We start from the raw sequence: 11,114 nt of genomic DNA on the forward strand, positions 1-11,114 counted from the left end.
TATGTTTCGCACGACGCGCGGGTTGCTCGTCACCCTGCCTTCAACGCGTCAACGCCTGCAGAATCTCGCTAGCTGTGCCAGCCACGTAAGTCATAGAAAAGCAAAAAATAATTTAAAAATAAAATAAAATAAAATATTTTTTTTTAAAAAAAGAGGCTTAGTAAAAATTTAAAAATAATAGTTACAATAATCACAAAAGACCTTTAAAAAACCATAAAAACAATATTTTTTTAAATAATCTAGAAAAAAATAAGGGTTTAGAAAATTACAAAAAATAAAAAAACTCATCAAAAATTTATAAAAAATAAAAAACCTAAAAGAAAATTCATAACAAATAAAAAATGACACAGATAAATCACCAAAAAACTTATAAAAAATAAAAACCTCAAAAAATTCATAAAAAATAATTTTAAAAACACAAATAAATCCCTAAAAATTGTAGAAAATTTATAAAAGTACAAAAAAATTCATTAAAAAAATCATAAACTGCCCAAAAAAAATCCCATTTCATCAAAAGTTTCATAAAATCTTCAAAAAATTCACATAAAGATTTTCAAAATTCACAAAAAATTAGAAAATTCACAAAAAATTCTGTAAAAATCAATTCTCCCAAAAAAATCATAAAAATACAAAAAAATTTAAAATTTCACAAAAATTAAAACATTAAAAGAAAGTCTTTGAAAGAGCCAGAAAGAGGCAAAAAAGCAAAAAAGCAAAGCCAAAAGAGTCACACACCGAGCAAACAACACAAAAACGAGCAAGTGGAGAAAAAGCAAAGCTGAGAAAATCACACACCGCAAACTGCAGAAAAGCAAAAAATAACAAAATCACCAGAAGAAATTTGGGAAGTTCAAAAAGAGTTCGTGATCATTTGAGCCGAGGTCATCACAGTTCTAGCCCAGTTCTATACAGTGTTCCCACAGTTCAGACAAAGAACGCCAGGGACTAGAAGTCATTGTGCAAACCAAAATTGGCAAGTGCAAGCAATTGCATTGCAAATTGAGCTTCTAATTAGACGAACATATGTGATTGTAGATTAGGCTAGTACGAGCAGCAAAAATTTTTCTAATCAATACCAAGATCTGCTAGGAGATAGTTTTTATAGAACAAGTCTACATGGACTCCAATCGAGCCGAGAATTCAAGTACAGCAGAGCATGCTAGTAGCAGTGGCAACATATGCACAACTGCAACAAAGCAGATTTTACAGCTATATGGCTACAATGGAGATAAAGTCTTATATGCAGATTCAGAAGGCCATAGATACTTGATGAGCAGCAAAAGCAGCACAGGAGCCAAGATCCTATTGATCAAAGTAAAGCAAGATTCAGAGAACTCCCATATGTTCATAGACTTTAGTGGAGCCAGGTATTGCAAGCTCAGAGATGAAGTGCATATAAAAGTGCAAAAAATTGACCCAAGTGTTTATCCAAAAATTTCACAAGCCAACAAAACATACAATTGGTGCATATGCAATCAGGATCATTGTACATGGATTACAGTGGTCAAATCTATAGTCGAGAACCAGAAATGAAAGATCCAACAAATCAACCAATAGAAGCAAATCTAATTGGAGAACCAAGCAAAAGACGGTACAAAGGTCAAGATGGAGCAGTCTATAGCTTGATGCTTAGTGTTTAAAAGAAGGTGCCGACAACTTGGCAAGCACAGAAATAGAAGCTTCTCAGCTAGAGCTTGACATGACAGAACCAATTGAAATACACCCAGTCATGGCATATTGCGCAGATTGTGGATGAAGAGGTGGACATTTTTTTGAAGATTGTCCAAGAAATCCAAACAATAGGGACACATCAAGTGCCAACAAGCAAGGCACATAGAAAATTGGAAATGCGAATCTCGATGTAAGTGCATCTAAGTCATCACTTTTAATGCAATCAGATGATTCGGCATTACCATTAGAAACACCAGTAAAATCACTGCAAGTTTGAAATCAACATAAAGATGCATAGGCACCTGAAAAGCTTAGAATTGATTCTTTGAACAACAAATTCTGGCATGAATTTGGTCAAGGTGTCCAGATATCACCAAATGTTGAAAAGACTGTTAGGTTTGCAAATGATTTTGCATCCACCGCCACAAGTGTGCAATCATTCACGAGTCTAAGGGACACATCAAACAGAATGATGTTAGCTTTGTAGGGGACACATAATTCATATGCACACTATGTAGACCAAAAAGGGAAATTGTACAAAAAGGATCAACTAGTGTTTGAACGGCCCACATTCGAGCTCATAGAAGTTGTCCAGTGATAGATAAAAAAGGATGGTTCATTTCAGAGGAAAGAATCTATTATAGCCCATCCTCTCTAGAGATGAAGGATATTACCCGAGTGAACCAAGAATTCTATTCACAACCAAACTCTCCTACATCAAAAATCAAGCTTTGACATTGTAACTAAACGAGCATATACTTTGAACAAAACAGTCATAGATATAGACGAGGGTCTAGCATCTATGATGCCTTAGGTCCTGAAACCACAGAAGCTCATATCATAGGAGACCCATGGGATAGACAATATCAGGGCAAAGATAATGCTATCTATAGCTTGACTTGGGGAATAATTTGGCATGTTTCACGAAGATACATAGGAAACTATGCAGAAGGTTTACAGATGCCAAACATCAACTGCGCTACCCAAAGTGTACCTTCACATTCCCAAAAGGTGAGACTGAATCAGAGTGAAACAATCTTGAACTCTTACAATGAAGCAGGCTACAGTGATCACCCTAAGAAGGGGGGAGCTGTAAATCCATCAAGCTCAGGTTATGTACTAGGAAATGCTATACCAGTTAGAAGCCCTAGAGCTTCTAGCCAACAAACCTCTTCAAAGCAGAAACCATTGAAAGATCATATGGTTGTTGGAAGTTTCCAATTGACCCAGATTCCATCAGAGTCTATAGATAAATGCCTCTATGAAGATCATCAGGGACAAAAGTTTCAGCTGATCTCCACAAGTCAAATCCAAAAACCAACAAATCAAATAGTGTTCAAATAATTACATGTGACCAAGCTCACATATGCATATCAAGATGTACATGGTAAGGAATATCAACAAGATCATGACCTTGTTAAAACCCCTATGGATGGTAAGACTGAAGTCAAAGACTATCTGAAGATGATGCAAAGCCTCAAGGTGCTAGAACATGTGACAAAAAAGTCAACGTCAATGAAAGCTAAAGTCCAGAAGGATACACAAAGGTCACCACCAAAATCTCCTCCGAAGAGTCACATTCTGCCTGAAAGTACAATGGATATTTTAAGATCAAAGGTTACTCAGATGCAGGCCGATAATGCTCATCAATTACAAACAAAAAGTGCACTATCACAGTCAAACGAGTCGACATCAACGGAAGCAGGTGGTCAAAGCAAAGAAAATGCAGATAAAGCTCAACCAAAGGACATTGCCACAACAAAAGCAGTCAATTCAGACACAAATCTTGAGAAGATCAAGTGCAACATCACGAGTGAGAATGAAGAAAAACTCTCAAGCAAAGTAAAGCTATATTTTCAGCTAGATAAGAACTTCATGTCCTTTCGCACTTGGAAAAGATGTGGCCAACAATAGCTGGAAAATGCTCATGAATTTGTGAGCATATCATGAAACAAACGAGGAGAATGCTGGGAAATCATCTCCACCGCCATTGAAGTAGGTTCACAGATCATCATAGCTCAATTCCACGTGATCATAGCAAAAGATATGCCAGATGACATCATCATGGGAATGTCAATGGCCCAAAAGATGTTAGAGATACATAATGTAAATATGATGCAGTCTCCAGAGACAACAAAGAATGAAGACCAAGACTAATCGTCCGCAGACAACAGCACAAAGTCCTCAAGCACTATTAAAATGGAGACTTATATCAAAGCAGATCTTATTGAAGATGATTCATCTCCATTAATCAAAACTTCAAAAGAGCTTAAAGAAAATCAGGCAATAGCAAGTGGAGTGTTAGACAAGGGGAACTAGTGCCTTGGAGTTCACCTCCCAACCATCCACTATATAGCATGGCTCCTAGTCCTTTGCACTAGTTGAACTCCCTTTCCACACTGCCTAGCCCAGACTTGCCCTTGTCTAGTCCGGCCTTGCCTTTGTCTTGACATTACTCCCTCCTTAAAGAAGAGTTTTCGTCCTCGAAAACAAAACTGGGAAACTTCTTCTTAAGAATACTAATGTTTTCCCAAGTGGCACTTTCCTCAGGTTGATCTTTCCACTTGATTAAGGCTTGTTGACAAACATGATGATGCGTACGTAAATCATGATAGTCGAGAATGTGTTCAAGTTCATGCGGTAAGGTAGGAGGTTCAACGAAATCAACCAAAATCTGTTGGTCAATGACATTGTCGTCCTGTAACCGCTTACGTAAACGGCTTACATGAAACACCGGATGAATACGAGAATGTGTAGGTAGCAGTAATTTGTAGGATGAATATGAGAATGTGTAGGTAGCAGTAATTTGTAGGCATGATCACCTACTCACTTGAGTAATTTGAAAGGCTCACAATATCGTGGTGATAATTTAGGTGTTGGCCCAGTTTTCAGACTTTTTGAATGTTCTGGCACACGTAAAAAGACTTCCTCTCCTTCCTCAAAGGTAACTTGCCGAAGTTTCTCATCAACGTACTTCTTATACCGATCCTGCGCTTGTCGGACATTTTGACGAGCGAGTTTCAACATATCCATGTGGTCTTGGAGAAAATCCTTAACCTGTTGGAGCTTTTCGGTTGCCAACCCCACTGTAACAGGTGACCTAGGTTGAAAACCATACATAAGCATGAAAGGACTAATCCACTTGTGACATGCTTAGCACTATTGTAGGCAAACTCAAGAATAGGTAAATATTCTTCCCAGTCTGACTATTTCTTGCTAACGTATGCTCTGAGCATATCCTCTAGCACTTGGTTAACTCATTCAGTCTGACCATCTGTTTTTGGATGATCGGATGTACTAAGGTTTAGCTGTATACCCAATCGTTTGAACACAACCCTCCAAAAATGATTGTTAAACTTGGGATCACGATCACTGACAATGTTACTTGGCAAACCATACAACTTGTATAGATGGTTCACAAATAACTTGGCTAGTCCTGGAGTCTTAATCGTTGATTTGGTTGGAAAAAACTTACATAGTTTAGTCAACCAGTCTTAATGTTATACTACCATCATTGGAGTGAGAAGGATCCCTCATTTGTACATGTCTCCACACTGTGGAATATGCTTCATCATGCTCATATTTTCCCTTTAGAGAATCCAAAAATTTACCTTCGAAGTTCCGTGAACAAGAGAGAATTGATCTCTGGCATACGGCTTAGAGCGTCAACCACCACATTGTATCGTCCTTTACGATACCGGAGCTTGGCGTCATATTCCTGAAGAATCTCGGCCCACCTGGTTTTTTGACCCTTCAAATCCATTTGTTGTGTAAACCATTTGATGCTTTCACAGTCAAACACAATCTCAAACTGAGAACCATACAAATAATGCCACCATGTTTTTAAGGCAGACACTGTTGCATAGAGTTCGCGCTCATAAGCAGAGTAGTTCTGCTGAGATGCATCAAGCTTCTTGCTTTCAAATTCAATTGGCCTTCCGTCTTGTAACAGGACTGCTCCAATAGCACAGTCGATGGCATCCATTTCCAAAACGAATTGTTTCAAAGGATCTACAATTGCTAGTATGGGAGCTGTAGCTAATGCATCCTTGAGCGTATCAAAATTGTGCTGTTGAGCGGGTCCCCACTGAAAAGATTTTCCTTTGACTTTCAGTTGGTTCGTCATGGGAACAACAATATTAGCATAGTTTTTAACGAACCTTCGATAAAAACCTGCAAATCCTGAAAAAATTCGTAACTCCTCCAATTTTTTAGGAGAAGGCCACTGCCGGATTGTATCCACTTTGGATTGATCCATATATAGCCCATTAGCTGAAATAACATGCCCAAGATAGTGAATTTCTTCTTTCAAAAAATCACACTTAGATTCCTTGGAATATAATTTATTTGTTCGTAACAATTTGAACACCTGCCTCACATGCTGTAAGTGTTCTTCTTCAGAAGCATTGTAGACTAGAATGTCATCGAGAAAAACAATGACAAATTTGCCCAAATATGGATTCATGACACTATCCATAAGTGTCATGAATGTTGCGGGCGCATTGGTTAACCCAAAGGGCATAACCAAAAACTCGTAGTGTCCAAACCTTGTTCAAAATGCAATTTTGGGTATATCAGCAAGTCGAATACGGACTTGGTGATAACCTGACCGCAAGGCTATTTTTGTAAAAATACAAGAATGAGTGAGTTTGTCAAACAACTCATCCAAGCGTGGCAATGGGTACTTGTTCCTAACAGTAACCGCATTTAAGCCACGGTAGTCTACGCACATGCGCATACTGCCATCTTCTTTCTTCACTAATAGGATAGGAGAAGCCCATGGTGAAGAGCTGGGTTGGATAAACCCTCTGCTAAGGTAGTCAGCAAGCTGACGTTCCACCTCAACAGCTTCAGAGTAACTCATATGGTAGGGTGGTTTACTGACAGGTTTATTGCCTGCAACCACATCGATGCTATGCTGCACTGATTGTGTTGGCGGTAATCTTGGTGGCAAATCATTAGGAAAAACATCGTGAAATTCATTTAATAAATTTTGTAACTCACTAGCAACTTTTGCTTGTTTGGAAGTAGCCATTGGTAGAAGAGATGAGAGAGAAGCATGCGGAGTTGAGGATTGTTCAACAGATTCAATGTTAGAGAGAAAATGAGACAATGAGTAACACAATAAAACTTGATCTATTTCATTATCAAAAAATGAGCGGCATAAGCTCAGCTGTACATATCAATGGTGAAGAAGGTACATCCTTCTCTCCTAAAAACAACACATGTGTGCCATGGGATTCGAACATCAAGCTGTTGTGCTCATAGCTACACTTCAGTGATGGTCCTAGGCTATGCAACCATTCCCTACCAAGGACCACGTCTGCCCTCTCCATGTTCATAACCTAAAAATCCAAGGATGTGGAGTAGCCTTGTACTTCCAACGGAACAGCTCGTACTTGAGTATCCCAAATTTTGGTATCATGTCCATTCATCATTGCTACCTTGTAGCGGTGGGTACTCGGAGTTTGAGGCAATTTGAGTTTTTTCACCAATCCGTAATTGATAAAATTGTGAGTAGCACCGTCATCTACAAAGATGCGCACCGTGGGCCCTTGCAGATATTCGTGCATACGTACTAACTCATGTGGTATGAAGGTCCGTTGCCACATGGAAGCTGTGAGACAGCATTCATGCACCACCTTGGTGTGTGTTACTTCCACTGTAGAGAATCGTGAGGAAGACTCAAGAGGCAGCAGTTGCACTGTGTGCACTGCTTTCTCCTTGCCATGAGCAGCAGATTTCCCCTTGGGACAATCCTTTTTGCCATGACCGCTTCCTAAACATTGAAAACATAATTTCTCTTTCTTAGCTTTATCAAAGTCCTCAGGAGAGAGAGGACCTTTGGACCCCTTGGGTTTTTTAGATGCTTCTGTATTGGCTACTATAAATTTCCTTTTATTGTGCCCGTACTGTGTGCCTGTATTACCATGCGTATTAGCAGGAACGTGATTATGATGTGATTTATTTTCATCTGAATCATCGTGAATATGTGCTTTCACTATGGCTTCCTCAAGTATTTTAGGGTCTTGAGTCTTGACGTGCTTCTTAAGCTCTGGCGTTAGCCCACGGATAAACCCACGTACTTACTGAAAGGTGTCTAGGCCTTCCAACTTGAGGATAACATCCCGATAGTGAGATATATATTCAAGTAATGATGGATATTGGTGCATGGAACACGTATCCCAAGCCGTCCAATTCCGATCTGCCTCATTTGTAGGCAAGAATTCTTTGTGAAACATAGTTTCAAAAGCTTCCCAATTCTGTGGTATGATATTCTTCTCCTTGAGATACCTCCACCATTTGTAGGCCTTGCCTTTTAGAGTTAAACTTGTTTGTAGTGCTCTGACTGCGTCCGGAGTACGCTGTAAGGCGTGAATTCCATCCCACTTGCTGAGAAAGATATTCACTGCATCCTTATTGCGATCTTGGTCTTCTCCCTTAAAAGCTGGTAGTTTGGTGTTTTTCAACCACTCATCTACCTCTTTTGCAGTGAGAGTGTGCAAAGCATCGGCAGATGGACCTTGTCCCTGATTAGAAGGGCCATGCCCCTGTGTAGCAAAGTGCTCATGCATGTCCGTGTCAGCAGGACCCTTGGACTACTGTTGCATTAATTGGATCACTAACGTGGATAATTTAGCGATTTTTTCATTTAAAGATTTAAAATTTCCTTCCATGACTGATATGTGTGTCTAAAGTGTACAAAATTCTTGAATATCAAGCAATTCATAAGTGTCGTCACCTGCTGTAGCGTCGCAGGCACTCTCCGTGAGAGCATCCGACCAAGAGCCATCATGGGCAGGATTAGGCATACTTTTCTCAAAATCAAAAGTCATATTGATATCTGAATCCATGGCGACACAGTGCAGTGAAAGGAATAGCAACAAAAATACCTGATGTCGACAATATGTTCTGTAGATGTAGGATGTACCGCAGCCGGTAAATACCGATAAAGAATCCCATTGATACCGGTAATTAGCCTTGCTAATTTTGTTCGTGCTCCAATTTCCATTGAGGATGTAATCTTGCTTCGGGTTCCAAGAAAACAATACGATAGTGTAGGTGTGGTTGCCTTGAGCACCTGTACTGCACTGGTCTTTGTATTTTGGAGAACTTGAAGACGACTTGAATGAATTTATGAAAAAATAATATGTAATATATGCAGCAGAACTAGCAACTTGCCCTTGGTTGTAAGACCTAGGAGACTAAGACGTAGGATCCTCCTCCCTACCGCCCTTTATATAGGCCTAGCTCCTAGCTCTTGTCCTAAGCGGATCCCTAGTCCACAGTGGTCCAGTCCAAGCCCTTGGCCTAGGTCCCTGACCCCCTAGGTTGGGCCTGCCCCATAGGACCCTTGTCCTGACATTACTCCCCCCTTAAGAAGAGTTTTCGTCCTCGAAAACAAAAGTGGAGAACTTCTCCTTAAGAACACTAATGTTTTCCCAAGTGGCATCCCTCATGGATCTAGTTGTTTGGTTGCCCGGGACACGGTTTCACAGGAGGTTCAATGAAACCAAGAGTAACATCTTGATTTTCCACATTGTTGTCCATTTGCAAGCATCTAGTGTATAGAATCCATTTAGAACGCACATGAGCATGCTAAACGAGTTATCACGACAAAGATGTACCTGAAGAGTACCGCTTTTCACTTTCTGTGAAAGTAACTTGCTGACCTAACTCATCAGCCAAGTGTAAGTCCTTGACTTGTTCTCAAATTTCATCAGTAAACAACCCCACCCTAACGAGTGTCAATGTTGAGAACCTGACTTATACATGAAGAGACTACCGAGTCGCAACATGCATTAACTGATAGTAAGTAAACTCCAAGAAGAGCAATAAATGCTTACTAATTGGATCGCTTGGTGCTAACGTACGCACTTTGCTTATCCTTCAGCACAAGATTACTCTTTGTAATCTGCCTATCCCCTTGAATAACTGACAGTACTGAGGTGTGTTTTCGTCACGGTTTATAGACAGTCGTCCCAGATGACTGGTAAACAGGGAATCATAGTAGTGTATAACAGTGGTGAGGAATCGACAATGTCCAAAATAACCATTGTGGTTAACTTGAAAAAATCCACAAACGCCCAAACCGAGCCATGACCTCTATTGGTGATTAGTAGACCCAAAAGTAATCTCATAGAGATACTGCACATAGAGTGCGAAATGCTTCATAAGCAACAACTTGAGGAATATGCATGCCGTTCCAAATCAGCCTTTGCTAAACACTAGGGCCCATAACACCTAGTGTGCATGCATTTAGCAAAAACAAACCCGAACCTGTATATCCATAATGATCCTTGCCAATACTTATGGCAAATGGGATGCGCCTAGCATGCATTAAAAGGAATGTAAATAGTTCTAAAAAGAAACTAAATACTTTTAGTTGCAATATTTTGTAAGCCTTGTTGAAACGTCTGAATCACAATAGAAGGTGAAACATTGATCACTTCTAGGTACAGACAATGAAACTTTTTCATTAACAACTTATAGCCTTGCTGTATGTGTAAACAACCATCTGTAATGTTGTTTAGCAATACTTGTAGCTGAACAAGTCATTGGAAGTATCCCACAATTTTTGGCCACTAAAATTGCTCCTGATACGTCGCGCTGAAAATGGTCTAGAAAACAGATTTGACCAGCACCTAGTTGGACTTTTTCGTGACACATAATTGAAATAATGGCGCCAGTGTCAGTCCAGAGACTCATATTCTCCACATGTGGAATATGTCTCATGTAAGGATGTATAAAAGAGAACATCCTTTAAGTACAAGTTGTACTTGTGTGTGGAGGTAACTCTAAACACTCGTGACAAGAGTGAGAGGGACCCTCATTCTTTGCTCAACACTTGCTAAACCGAACTCCTTGAGTCCCTAGACCATGTTGTATCCCATGTGACAACATGTGCCAAATCGAATCCTACAAGTGGATTCATAACAACATAATGTACATTGGACACTACGGCCCAAAATACTTATTTTGAGATGCCCTTGGCATGGCCTTGAAATATTCAAGCGTATTTAAACGACTTGAAAAAACCAAGCAATGCATACTAAAAACTGGAATATCATCAAATCAATAGATGCGTACATGGAGATTGAACTGAATGCTCACTTACCCGTATTCAAATACAGAGGAACACGTTGTCCATGTGTGAAAAAACAAGCAACATTGCACTAGAAACCCTGGGTGTTGCCTTCGCAATCCAAACCCGTTGGGTAGAAGCTACGTAGTCAAATGCCTTCGCAAGACCCTTTGTAGAACTGCGCAACGAGCAGGTAACGGTAACCAACCTAGTTAACCGTGTACAGAATGATGAGAATCAACTTAAAATGTTTAATTTTTTCCGTTACCGCGTGGTAGATTGCGGAATTCTTTCCTTGAAAGTATAAAAGATCAAATTGTGATCCTTAATGCGTATGGGGTGATTTAGTAAGCACGCG

Source organism: Adiantum capillus-veneris, chromosome 10 (genome assembly GCF_014529385.1).
Source record: "Adiantum capillus-veneris isolate H3 chromosome 10, ASM1452938v2, whole genome shotgun sequence".
Lineage (NCBI taxonomy): Eukaryota > Viridiplantae > Streptophyta > Polypodiopsida > Polypodiales > Pteridaceae > Adiantum > Adiantum capillus-veneris.